Source organism: Aotus nancymaae, unplaced genomic scaffold (assembly GCF_030222135.1).
Source record: "Aotus nancymaae isolate 86718 unplaced genomic scaffold, 86718_ANA_hifiasm-v0.15.2.pri h1tg000016l, whole genome shotgun sequence".
Taxonomy (NCBI): Eukaryota; Metazoa; Chordata; class Mammalia; order Primates; family Aotidae; genus Aotus; species Aotus nancymaae.
The window spans coordinates 8,459,973-8,474,422 of NW_026988428.1; the positions used below are offsets into that span (position 1 = coordinate 8,459,973).

Consider the following 14,450-nt stretch of genomic DNA (forward strand, 5'->3'; position numbering starts at 1 on the left):
TGCATGATCCTTTGCAAGGCTGTGCATCTTTGATCTCTCAGATACCTGGCTAACTGCCCTAGGAAATCAGTTATTGTTTCAGGGTAGCAGGGAATCCACAGTAAGCTTCCTGACAGGGAAGGCCTCTAATGGAGCTGTGCGTCTACTTGACAACCATTTGCCTGACTTGGACCCTGGGCAGGGATTTGACCTCCAGCTTCTGAGGTTTCTATTCCCTAGCTTTTGACCAGGGGTAACCACACTTGACCTCTGGCCTCAGTGTGATCTCTGACTCCCAACTCCCAACTTGGCTTTGATTGTTCTGCACAGTCTGTAGTCCCCCAGGGTCCAGAAAATCACTTCCACTAGCTCCCACCAGCTGTTGCCACCTTTGTTCTCTTTCTCTCCCGTGGTTCTGGCCAACTGAAATCTACAGCCCCTAACAATGAAGGGGCCCCTCCACAGTGCTTTGTGTGCTGTCTCTGATTGATTGCTAATAATTATCATTATGAGTCCCTGTTTTTCAAAATGCTAACCATGCTACGACATTCACTATCTCATTTAGCACTCAAGAATCCCGTGGGGAGGATATTATTTATCCCTGTTTCTGAAGATCAGGACACTGACGCTCAGTAAAATTGAAAGTAACTTGTCCAACTTTACATTGCTAGAAAGTTGTAGGACCTGTTCTTTTTACTCCAAATCTATTTCCCACGCTTTCTATCTATTAAAGATCCTCCTTAGGATATTCAGTATTGGTCTGGGTACTGAATATACTCACTGTGAAAAACCTCTGTTTGTTTTAGTTTCAAAAGCTGTTATATTTTTCAGTATACCAGAAAATTCTTGGGCAGACTTTAAATGCTTTCAACCCTCTTATCTAATAACAGCTGTGACAACCAGTCCTGTGAAGTTTTGACCAGCTTCAGCAGGTGCAAGCTGGCATACTTCACCTCAACTTTCTGACATTCAGCTTTGGATGTTTGTGGGAATCCACATCACTCACGCTTGCACAATCCAAAAGTACTGGGGATCTAACACCCATGAGTTCACCCTTGACCAGTGTGGGGTAGGAGCCAATGAATACCACTTCCCCTTACATCACCCAGTGGATAGCTCCCAAACACATCTGCTAAGCCTCCTCAGAGGATTCTGCAACAAAGCTGGAAGCATTCCCCTTGAAAACTGGCACAAGACAAGAATGCCCTCTCTCACCACTCCTATTTAACAGCATTGGAAGTCCTGGCCAGGGCAATCAGGCAAGAGAAAGAAATAAAAGTCATCCCAACCAAAAAAGAGGAAGCCAAGCTATCCCTGTTTGTAGACAGCATGATCCTATATCCAGAAAACCCCATAGTCTCAGCCCAAAAGCTTATTAAGCTGATAAACAACTTCAGCAAAGTCTCAGCATACAAAATCAATGTGCAAAAATGACTAGGATTTCTATAAACCAACAACAGTTAAACCAAGAGCCAAATCAGGAGTGAACTTCCATTCAAAATTGCCACACAAAAAAATAAAATAATTACGAATACAGCTAACTATGAAGGTGAAAGATCTCTATAAGGAGAACTACAAAACACTGCTCAAAGAAATCAGAGATGATGTAAACAAATGGAAAACTATTCCAGACTCATGGATAGGAAGAATCAATATTGTTAAAATTGACATATTGCCCAAAGCTGTTTATAGATTCAATGCTATTCCTATTAAACTACCACTGAAATTCTTCACAGGAGTAGAAATACTATTTTACAATTCATATAAAACCAAAAAGGAGCCCAAATAGCCAAGGCAATCCTAAGCAAAAAGAACAAACCTCGAGGCATCAGGCTACCAAATTCAAACTGTACTACAGGGTACAGTAAGCAAAACATCAAGGTACTGGTACAAAAACAGACACATCAACCAAAGGAACAAAATAGAGAACTCAGAAATAACACCAAAAACCTACTATCTGATCTTCGACAAACCTGACAAAAACAAGCAATGGGAAATTCAATAAATGGTGCTGGGAGAACGGCTAGCCATATGCAGAAGATTGAAATTGGACCCTTTCCTTACATCAAATACAAAAATAAACTCAAGATGGATTAAAGACTTAAATGTAAAACCCAAAACTATAAAAACCCTGGCAACACAACCTAGGCAATACCATTCAGGACGTAGGCATGGGCAAAGATTTTATGATGAAGAAGCCAAAATAATTGCAACTAAAGCAAAAATTGACAAATGGGATCTAATTAAACTAAAGCGCTTCTGCACAGCAAAAGAAACTATCAACAGAGTAAACAGACAACCCACAGAAAGGAAGAAAAGTTTTACTAGCTATGCATCTGACAAAGGTCTAATGTCTACCATCTATAAGAAACTTAAACAAATTTATAAGATTTATAAGAAAAAACCAATAACCTTGTTAAAAAGTGAGCAAAGGACATGAGCTAACACTTTTCAAAAGAAGACATATATGTGGCTAACAATCATATGAAAAAAATCACATCATAACTGATTATTAGAGAAATGCAAATCAAAACCATAAGATACCATATCACACCACTCAGAATGGCTGTTATTAAAGTCAAAAAATAACAGGTGCTAGTGAGGTTGTGGAGAAAAAGGAATGCTTACTTATTTTTGGTGGAGTGTAAATTAGTTCCACCATTGTAGAAGACAATGTGGCGATTCCTTAAACACCTAAAGACAGAAATACCATTCAACCCAGCAATCCATTACTTCCTGATGATTCTGGTACTCAATCTATTTACCCTCTGCCCACTTACACCATCCAATTACTGGATATATACCCAAAGGAGTATAAATCTTTCTATCATAAAGACACATGCATGTGTATGTTCACTGAAGCACTATTCATAATAGCAAAGACATAGAATGAACCTAAATGTCCATCAATGATAGACTGGATAAAGAAAATGTGGTACATATATACCATAGAATACTATGCAGCCATAAAAAAGAATGAGATCATATTGTTTTCAGGACATGGATGGAGCTGGAGACATTATCCTTATAAAATGAATGCAAGAGCAGAAAACCAAATGCCACATGTTCTCACTTATAAGCCGGAGCTAAATGATGAGAACACATGGACACATAGTGGGGAACAACACATACTGGGGCCTGTCAGAGTGTGGTGGGCGAGAGGAGGGAGAAAATCAGGAAAAACAGCTAATGGGTACTAAGCTTAATAACTGAATGATGAAACAATCTGACAACAAACTCCCACGGCACACTTTTACCTACATAACAAACCTGCACATGTATCCCTGAACTTAAAAGTTAAGAAAAAAAACATCCTGCATCAACAAGCCCCAGTTAATCACAGCAATGGCCAACTGAAGAAGCCTTCCTTTCAGCAGCTTGCTTCCTTCCTTCGTTCACTTCTCTTAGCCCTCATTCGTGCTCCCTGTGATCACATTTTCAGTATAACTATACCTACACACAAGATTAACTCAGGATTTGCTTCTGGAGAAGCCTAGGCTAAGACTCTGATGATGAGTCTTAGTAAGTCCTTTTCTTTATCTGTGAATCACAGTTTTCCATCTTACATGTCTGCATGATTATGCTTAAGCATTAATCAATTTTATTTGGTTTCTTGGCTTCAACAGTGGTTTTATAACAAGGCAAGCAGATACCTTTATGCAACATATTACTGTCATATTTATGTGAAATTTGTTTTGCATTCATAAGGGAACTTGACTTAACTGCTAAGTAAGGTGGTTCAAATTGGTTCAGAAGTTTCCTGACTGGCTGTTAATGGTTCTTATGTAAATGGTCAATAAAACTCCATTTTTTTTTTGGAGACGGAGTTTCGCTCTTGTTACCCAGGCTGGAGTGCAATGGCGCAATCTCGGCTCACCGCAACCTCCGCCTCCTGGGTTCAGGCAATTCTCCTGCCTCAGCCTCCTGAGTAGCTGGGATTACAGGCACGCACCACCATGCCCAGCTAATTTTTTGTATTTTTAGTAGAGACGGGGTTTCACCATGTTGACCAGGATGGTCTCGATCTCTTGACCTCGTGATCCACCCGCCTCGGCCTCCCAAAGTGCTGGGATTACAGGCGTGAGCCACCGCGCCCGGCCAAAACTCCATTTTTTTATGATAAAAATATATACTAACAAATTCCCAGCTAATCCTTTCCATTCCTGGACTTCCCTTCTGCTCCCTATAAACACAATTTTTGACAAAATGTGTAATATTGACATGGGAATGGTTTAAGCCCTGGACTCTCTTTAGAACACACCCACAGACCATTTTAGTTCATTTGACTGCTAGTTCTACAACTGATTGGAGTGGGGAGGAGTGTAAAAAGTGATGTACACTTTGGAAAAACTTCCTGGTGATTCTGATACTCAATCTATTAACCCTCTGCCCACTTAACACCATGCAAGATCTCAAACCTGTGGTATAGGCCAGTTGCAGATGCTAACAATATAATGGAACAGTAAAATCATTTCTATGGGGTACTACCTTTAGAATCTCTATAGCTAAAACGGCATAAACAGATGAGTGAAGTCAGTGGAGGGAGTAAACCCAAAGAACTAATGCCTTTTTTTCATTTTATTTAAACATAAGAGGCCCAGAGTTAAATTACTTCTTATGAAATCTCCTTAGCAAGTAAATTTGTTTAGGAGCAGACAAGCTGAGAAATTCTCACATCTTTCAGAGAATCAAATATTCCATGTGATTATGATCTAAGGATCTGGAGAACTGATGGTTGTGGTTTATTCTGAATGTCACAAAAATATAGGAATGCAGATCATGTACAGGTTATATGCCATGGCTGATTTTTATTTTTATTTTTTTTAGTTTTTCTTTACATTGAAAGGCAGTAGGCCAGGCACAGTGGCTCACTCCTGTAATCCCAGCACTCTGGGAGGCCAAGGCAGGAGGATTGCTTGAGCCCTGGAGTTTGAGACCAGCCTGGGTAGCATAGCAAGATTCTGTCCCTACTAAAAAAAAATTTTTTTTTAATTAGCCAGGCATGCCGGTGCATGTATGTAGTCCCAGCTACTTGGGATGCCACGGTGGAATGATGGTTTGAGGCCAGGAGGTTGACAATTCAGTGAGCTGTGATAATACCACTGCACTCCAGCTTAGGTGACAAAGTGAAGCCCTGTATTTAAAATTAAAAAATAGGCAATCATCTAAGCTGTATAAATTAAATATTACAGTCAGCACAGAGCTGCTTTATTTGACTGAACAGCAAGATTAGTCACATCAAAATTAGTTACATCTTTGAAAGACAGGATTCCATTAGCTGTTTTGCTGCATTTTATGACTGGTACAAAACCTGGTATCAGTGTTCATGTGGGAGTTAAGTCAGTGAACAGCAAGATGCAAGAAAAGACTTTCCAAATTATGAAGTTGACAAATAAATAATAAAATGCAAAAAAAAAAACAACAACACATAAACACATGCATGCATTGCATGTATACCTACAGGGATGGAAGATGATTCCATGGTAGCTGAATCCTTTTGTTTTTTCATCTTTACCAAGATCATTTATTAAATATCTGCCTCTATGTGACTTTTCAGGGATGAAACAGATTTCTTCCTCCCATATTTTGCTCCAGTCTGTTGTAGTATTTTTGATATCTTATTAACCTTTACTGCATATAATCATCTTCACAAATAAGTCAGCCCTAATGTGCATGTAGCACATGGTAAACAACAAATGATGTTTTACTGCATGAATTAGTGAATGATCAACAATTATTTGGTAGTCAAATTATACTAGCAATAGCAAAGCTTTCTTTTTGGTGTAAAGATACACACTTGGCTCATGTCCAGAAAAGCTGAGTTTTCATATATATCAAGATTCTCCTTGCAGGATGCCTACTCTGACCATTTCTTTTCAACGTAGTAAAAGAAGTTCTAGCCAGAGCAATCAGACAACAGAAAAAAAAAGGACATCCAAATCAGTAAAGAGGAAGTCAAACTGTCACTGTTTGCTAATGATATGATCATATACCTAAAAAACCCTAATGACTCATCCAAAAAGCTCCTAGAACTGATGAATTCAGCAAAATTTCAGGATACAAAAGTAATGTATAGAAATGAGCAGCTCTGCTGTACACCAACAGTGACCAAGCTGAGAATCAAATCAAGAATTCAACCCCTTTTGCAACAGCTGCAAGAGAAAGAAAATACTTAGGAATATGCCCAACCAAGGAGGTGAAAGACCTCTACAAGAGAACTACAAAACACTGCTGGAAGAGATTACAGACAAGACAAACAATTGGAAACATGTCCCATGTTCATGGAAGGGTAGAATTAATATTATGAAAATGAGCATACTGCCAAAAGCAATCACAAATTCAATGTAATTCTCATCAAAACACCATCATCATTCTTCACATTCTTCATCACTTTTCACTTGAAAAAACAATCCTACAATTCATATGGAACCAAAAAAGAGCCTGCATAGGTAAGCAAGACAAAGCAAAAAGAACAAATCTGAAGGTATCACATTATCTGACTTCAAACTATATTATAAGGCCATAGTTATCAAAATAGCATGGTACTTTTATAAAAATAGGCATATAGATCAATGGAACAGAATAGAGAACCCAGAAATAAACCCAAATACTTATATCCAACTGGTCTTCAGCAAAGCAAACAAAAACATAAACCGGGGAAAGGACACCTTATTCAACAAATGGTGCTGGGATAATTGGCAAGGCACATGTAGAAGAATGAAACTGGATCTTCATTTCTCACCTGATATAAAAATCAACTCAAGATGGATCAAGGACTTAAATTTAAGACCTGAAATGATAATTCTAGAAGATAACATTGGAAAGACCCTTCTAGACCCTGGCTTAGGTGAAGACTTCATGACCAAGAACCCAAAGGCAAATGCAACAAAAACAAATAGATGGGACTTAATTTAACTAAAAAGGTTTTGCTAAACTAAACCTTTAAATTAAATTAATTTTGCTAAATTAAACTAAAAAGACAACCCAGAGTGGAAGAAAATCTTTGCAATCTCTACATCTGACAAAGGACCAATATCCAGAATCTAAAAGGAGCTCAAACAAATCAGCAAGAAAGAAACAAACAATCCCATCGAAAAGTGGATTAAGGGCATGAATAGACAATTCTCAAAAGAAGGTATACGAATGCCCAATAAACATACGAAAAAATGCTCAACATCACTAATGATCAGGGAAATGCAATTCAAAACCACAATGCAATACCACCTTACTCCTACAAGTATGACCATAATGAAAAAATCAAAAAATAATAAATGTTGGCATGGATGCGATCAAAAGGGAACACTTTCATACTGCTGGTAGAAACATAAACTAGTACAACCATCATGGAAAACAGTGTGAAGATTACTTAAAGAACTAAAGGTAGACCTACCATTTGATCCAGCAATCCAACTACTGAGTATCTACCCAGAGGAAAAGAAGTCATTATACAAAAAAGATACTTCTACACACATGTTTATAACAGTATAATTCACAGTTGCAAGAATATGTAAGCAGCCCAAATGCCAATCAACCAAAAGTCAATGAGTGGAGATATATATATACTCTCTCTATATGTGTATATATATAGTATATCTACATATATATGTATATGGAGATATATACATTTATCTACATATATATGTATATATCTACATCTACATATATATGTATATATCTACATATATATCTCTACATATACATATACATATATATGTATATATAAAAATATATATCTACATATATATTTATATAAAATGTATTGTTTATATAAATATATATATTTATATAAAATGTATATATATAATATATGTATCTCTACATATATATATATATATATATAATGTATTAAGTTTCCACCAGCAGTGTAAAAGTGTTCCCTTTTGACCACATCCACACCAACATTTATTATTTTTTAATTTTTTCATTATGTCATTCTTGCAGGAGTAAGGTGGTATTACACTGTGGTTTTGATTTGCATTTCCCTGATCATTAGTGATATATACATATATCTACACATACACACACACACACACACACACACACACACCCCACATGAGGATGCTAAAGCGTAAATGATACAATGGATTCTGGAGACTCAGGGGATAGGGTTGGTGGGGGTGAGGGATAAAAGACTACACATTGGGTATCGTGTACACTGCTCAGGTGATGAGTGCACCCTAATCTCAGAAATCACCACTAAAGAACTTATTCATGTAACCAAACACCATCTGTTCACCAAAAACCTATTGAAATAAAATTAAAAGTTAAAAATTAAAAAAAAAATTCTTGCATGTAATATCTACACTATTATCGGTATATAAACAGAAGTATGGAAAATCTTGCAAAATACACAGGATACTGTAAAAGAAAAGTGCACAGGCCATTCCTGGGCCCTATATTGTGTATGTACTATCTGCTGGATACTTTTATGTGCATGATCTTGCTTTACCCTCACAAACCAATAATGGCCTTCATTTCTAGATCAGGAAATGAAGATTCAGACATCTCAATCTCAGAGAAACAAAGCCAGCCACAGCAATTGGTTTTGGACTCTTAAGTTGAGGGCTTATTTTACTGAAGTTCAGCTGCTTTCTTCCTTTAAGACTATTTGTTTAGACAAATATTCCAAGGGGGAAAATATCCAAACCAACTGGTTGGCATTGCATCAATTTCACATGAAACAACCTGTTGATGAGCAGAATTATTCACTCTTCACTTGATTATTTTGTCATCTTGTACACGCAGGCATACTCTGGTTAAAAATGAAAAATGTCTTTCATAAGACAGTTCAGTTCTGCCCCTGGCATGTTCTGTTCAGTACTATCGTGTTGTTATTTTTCTTTTAAATCTTCAGGCTTCTTGTTCCAAATGCAAAAATGACCCAACCTCTCTTGTGTTTTTATTCTGTAATTTATTTCTTGGGTTTATTCCTCGTGTTTTATTTAAAGAGTTTGGTTTTTGCTCTTAAAATGCAATTGTGATACATGTATGAGTTTTAATATGTGGGGGTCAGTATTTTCCCATTGAAAAAATACCTTTAATTTTATAGAAGTAAATAGACTACTGTGATTTGCCACATAGAAATTCATATGGGCAACTTTTTAAAAACATGACTTTTCTGCAAAATACACCTGTTCAGAGAGAAGAAAAGGAGCAAAGACATAAAAATTCATCTTCTAGCACTGTGAATTCTCTGATCAGTCATCTCTTTTCTCATAGACATTTTCTCCCATCACTACATTTCAGAGTCTCCAAACAGGGAATTATAATTCTGGAAGGTGATGGAATGAGCTAAGCTCCATGGATGCTGAGACAGCCAGTTTACTATTATATTTCAAAGGCAACCATCCCAAACTGATGCCTGCAGAGATTCATTTTTATTTGGATAACATAGAACTTAAGATGAATGAAATGATATCAGTACAAGTGCTATTGAGCACTACCATGTAAATAAATAGATTACACAGCCAGACACAGGGATAAACAAAGGAACACGTCCGCTGACATTCAAATCTCATTATGGTATTAATGTAATCTTCCTGAGTATGGGTAAAATAATGTCCCTAAGTGTGTATGGAGGAACAGAAAAATAAATCACCAAATACAATTTTCCAACAATATAATGCACAACAATACAAGCTAAGAATACCTGATTCTTAGGGCAACGTTTCACCCGATGCCTTTATTTGAGCAGCTAGGCAATCTAATGACCTGCTCATCTCATCAGATCGTGGTGCAGCTGACCTCATTCAGCACAACCAATTGTTCGTAATTGGGTTTTGTGAACTGTGCTCAGTGTTAGGTGCTTTCTATTGGAAGTGTCTTCGTGATTCTTGGCAAGTCCTATCCATTTCAGCTTTTCATTTCTTTGGACTGTGAAGCGGCCGTGCTTGAGAGCTTCAGATTCTTTATAAGGTGAAAGAGGATCGAGTATTGCCATTACCATGTATAAGGACATGCTCCACTCTGGATGGGGATCTGCTCTAAGATGCAGGGATTGAAGTGGCCTCCCTAGCTATGGATGAGTAAGTGAGCATTTAATTCACATAGGAGAATTTGGTTATTATTTAAAGCAGCTGATCCCAAGTACTGGTCCCTACACTGGTTCCATTCTGTGATCAGATTTTCACCCCTCTACTGTGAAAGAGGAGAGGTAAGATTAAAATAGTGAAGTTTTAATAAATCTGAATTGTTTTAATTCTGGGATTTTACTTTTTGGTGTCATTTTTATGAAATGATGGGATTTGCAGATGGAAATATGTTGGTTTTGAAGCCACTAAGTGCATAAATTAAAGACTGACAACTGTATGTCCGCTCTGCAAGTACTTAAACTTTGCTGGTCTATAAAATCCAAAGGACTGAGGAAAATTACTATCAAAAATCCTATTCAAAAACATGTTGGTAATATAAGTTATTCTTTGGATGAACAAACAAGTTTTTGCCATTAAAAGTGATGGCAAAAACTGCAAAAGCTTTTGCACCAACATAATATATTTCACAGATTAATCCCAGATTAAGTAAATATCTAATTATAAAAGGCAGAACAATAAAACTATTGGAAAAATAAATATAAAAATATTATCACCTGGCTGGAAAAAAACTAATGGCAGGAACACCAGAAGCCATAATGGAAAAAAATTATAAAAGAATAGATTTTATTCTAAGGGTCTCAAGTCGCAGAATAGAACCCGAAGTTTCTTCAGTTTCAGCAGAAGTCTAAGTGGTCATAATATAAAAATGCTCACTAATATATATTAAGCCCTTTACTTCTGTGATTAATATCTATTTTAACTCATTGTTTCAATGAATTAGTGATTATCTAATGTTGCAAACAATGAATAAACAATGCAATTTAAATTCCATATAAATTTTAATTGTGAGGTTACAAATCTCATAAATATCTCAGGATGTCATGAAGTTGATAACAGTGATTGTGGAGAATTGTTTGAATCACTGACAAAGTCACTGACAAATGAGAATCTAGAAAAAGCGGGCCAGTTAACAACTGCTACACAGGACCCTAGACAAAAGAGTAAAGCTCTCCCTTATTTTTGCAAAATAGGGAGTAATAATTATACTGGGAAAGCATTTATATTGTAGTAGTCTTTTTAAAGTGCTACAATATAAATTTAACCTATACCTTATTCATTATCAAACTAAAATAACTGCATTTGCATGTTTTAACAATTAACTAATTTTTAGAATTAAATTTAATATAAAACAAAATCAGCTTAATTTCTTGTTTTCCATTTTATTTTACAAGGTAAAGAGTAAATCCATTGAAAAATAGATTATGACATTTTGGTCCATTTTAAAAGCAGATTTTCTTTAAACAGAGTTTTTGTATCAGTTCTCCTTGGATAATTGAGACCACCTGTCTTTGAACAAACACACACACACACACACACACACACAGAGGAGGGAGAAAGACAAAGACTAAGAAAAAGTGATTGTAATATCCTCTACTGATAAAAGGTTATCATCTTCAATATATAAAGAATATATACAAATTAATATGTAAAAGATAAATACCTGGTATAAATACTAATGAATATTATAAATTCAACGGTAATCTTCAGAAGGGGAATATAAATGATCAATAAAGCAATGAAGTAATTACCAATTTCACTAGTTATCAGGGGAAAGTAAATTAATTAAAGTAGTAAGCTAACAGTTTCACCCATCGAATTGGCAAATATGGCCAGGTGCAATGGCTCACATTTGTAATCCCAGCACTTTGGGAGGACAGTGGGGGTGGAGTCCAAGACCAGCCTGGCCAAGATGGTGAAACCCTGTCTCTACTAAAAATACAAAAATTGGCTGGGCATGGTGGCAGGCGCCTGTAACCCCAGCTATGTGGAATGTTGAGGCAGGAGAATTGCTTGAACCCAGGAAGCAGAGATTGCAGTGAGCTGAGATCACAACACTACATTCCAGCCTGGGTAACAGAGTAAGACTCTGTCTCAAAAAAAACAAACAAAAAAACAAAACAGGCAAATACATATTTACATATATTTTATTCTTAATATATAATATATAATACATACTATATTTAAATATTTATAATTATATATTTATATAGTTAATATATAAAATATAAATTTATGTATCTTCAGTTTTGGTAGGAGAGTAAGGAAATAGCTATTCTTTTTGAAATGTAAATTAAGTACCTTTTTGTTAAGTGATTTGTAATCTATATTAAAATCTTAAGTAAAAATACTCCTTGACCTAACAATTCCACCTCTAGGAATCCATTTTGTACAGTACTAGCAAGGATACATAAAAGTACACATACAGGATGCTCATCGTAGCATTATGTGTGGTGGCAAATGAAAACACTTACTAGAAAATTTCAATAAATTATGGTGCACCATACAAAAGAATACCAAGCAGTCATTAAAAAAATAAAATGTAATCTGGAAACAAGTCTAAAACATAATATTAAGTGACAAAAAGCCAAGAGTAAATGAATTTTTTCAATATCAGTTCATTCTTGTAGATATGTTTGGCACACAGGTGTGCACACACACACACACATTCATGCACATCTATTTTGCTTTTTAAATCATGCATTTCATTCACCAACTCAACAGTGATGATCTTTGGGAGGTAAGGTGGTTGGAAAGAGGTGATTCTCACCTGGTTTATATATTTTTTTAATGATGGAATCATAGTGAGCTTTTTTTGTGTGTTTCTTTCCCAGTATTGGAAATACAAATGAATAAATGACGCCAGTAACTTAAAAAAGGTCTTGGATTGTTTTTGAGGTGGCAGACAATATCCAAGGTGAGCACCATGGCTGAGAATGCACTTACAGCCAGGATGCACAGAAATGCACGCCTGAACACATGCTCTCTCACACTCAGTTCAAGTCCCTTCACCTGAGACCCATGGACCCACCAAGGTCTGTGCATAGAATCCAGGAGGTCTATCAATGTGGACGAAAAAAAAATACATTTGCATTTTTATTAACCTCTAATTAAAATTTGTCAGTTTCTTTAACTGAGAAAACAGGCAAGAAGCCCCAGAAGTGGCAGCAGTACCTGTGACTTTGTCACCAGTGGAAATCACAGATATGTTTATATTTTATTACAATTGTTACAGACGTCTCAAAATATTGTTTATGAACTGCCATAGCCTCAAATAACAGTCATTTCAGGCCCTCCACTAGAGCTTGTTCTTCAACACAGTAATAAAGAAGCACATCTATTACCATGGCACAACTTTGAAATTTTTAAGTATTTTGATAACTGTATATGAGCAGTTGCCTTCTTTTGTCATCCTTTTTTTTTATGCATTTAAACATTATTTAGAAAAGGAATTCATAGGATTCACTAGACCACTCGGAGGGGTTATGGCACAGACATAACAAGATTAAAAACCACTTATTGGGCTTTGAGAGAAAAACATTAGAATGCAGTAAACATGGTGCTAGACTGTAAATTAAAGGCTTGGTACTTACTCTTTACATCCTGCCTGAAGATGGCCTTGAAGGCTTTTGAAAGCTTCTGCCCTGTAACAGGCACTTTTCCAGGAGCTGAGAACATAATGTTCAATGAGGAAACAAGATTCCTGCTCCCATGGAGCTTAAATCTGCAGGAACAGTGGCAGGAGGGGAGATTGAAAATAAACAGGCGAGGAGATAAATAATTACAGCTAGACATAAGTTCTTTGAAGAAAATAAAAGCTCATGGACAGGCATTTGGATTCTTTTCTAAGAGCATCAGGAAGGCATTGGATGTCTTAAGTAGGGTGGAAAATTGATTATAAGAAGACAAGAATAATGGTGATTTGGAATATAAAGATGGAATAATGGAAACAGAGAAAAGTGGAAGAAATGAGTTATATTTGGTTGCTGACCAATAGTTTTCTCATTCCACTTAAGGAATAGAGTATTCATTCTAGAGATTCTAAAACCTGTGTCCCCAAATCACTAATATATTCTGTAAATTTGACTACATGATAATTAAACAATTTCCATTAAAACATGAATCAAACTGGTTACTTGACATGATATAAGATGCAATAGTATGGTTACATAGAAGCTTAGGATGATAATTACAAGTCCTGTGAAAGATTAAAACCATATTCTGTTTGCAGACACAAAGAAAAAGGAAGCAAAATCAGATTCTGTAAAAAGAATATATTGACAAAGCATGCCATTCCAAGCCACCAGAAAAAAACAGGAATCATATCATATTCAAAAGATTATCTAAAAATGTCTCGGGACAAAGCAGTGTTTTCTTTCTTTTTCTGAGATGGAGTCTCGCTCTGTTGCCAAGGCTTGGGTTCATGGTGTGATGTAAGCTCACTGCAACCTCCACCTCCCGGGTTCATGTGATTCTCCTGCCTCAGCCTCCCAAGTAGCTGAGAGCACAGGCGTGTGCCAGCATGTTTGGCTAATTTTTGTATTTTTAGCAGAGACGGGGTTTCGCCATTTGAGCCAAGCTGGTTTTGAACTCCTGATGTCA

At 36.3% G+C, this 14,450-nt stretch overlaps 1 long non-coding RNA gene across 2 annotated transcripts in view; it reads right to left on the reverse strand.

Annotated features, from left to right (window-relative positions):
• Positions 1 to 13,526, reverse strand: part of LOC105728778 (uncharacterized) — a 125,453-nt gene extending 111,927 nt beyond the window's left edge. For both annotated transcript variants that reach the window (XR_002479391.2, XR_010342947.1), the window contains exon 1: positions 13,442 to 13,526. This is a non-coding gene — a long non-coding RNA (uncharacterized LOC105728778). The remainder of the gene's footprint in view (positions 1 to 13,441) is intronic.
• Positions 13,527 to 14,450: the final 924 nt, after the last annotated feature.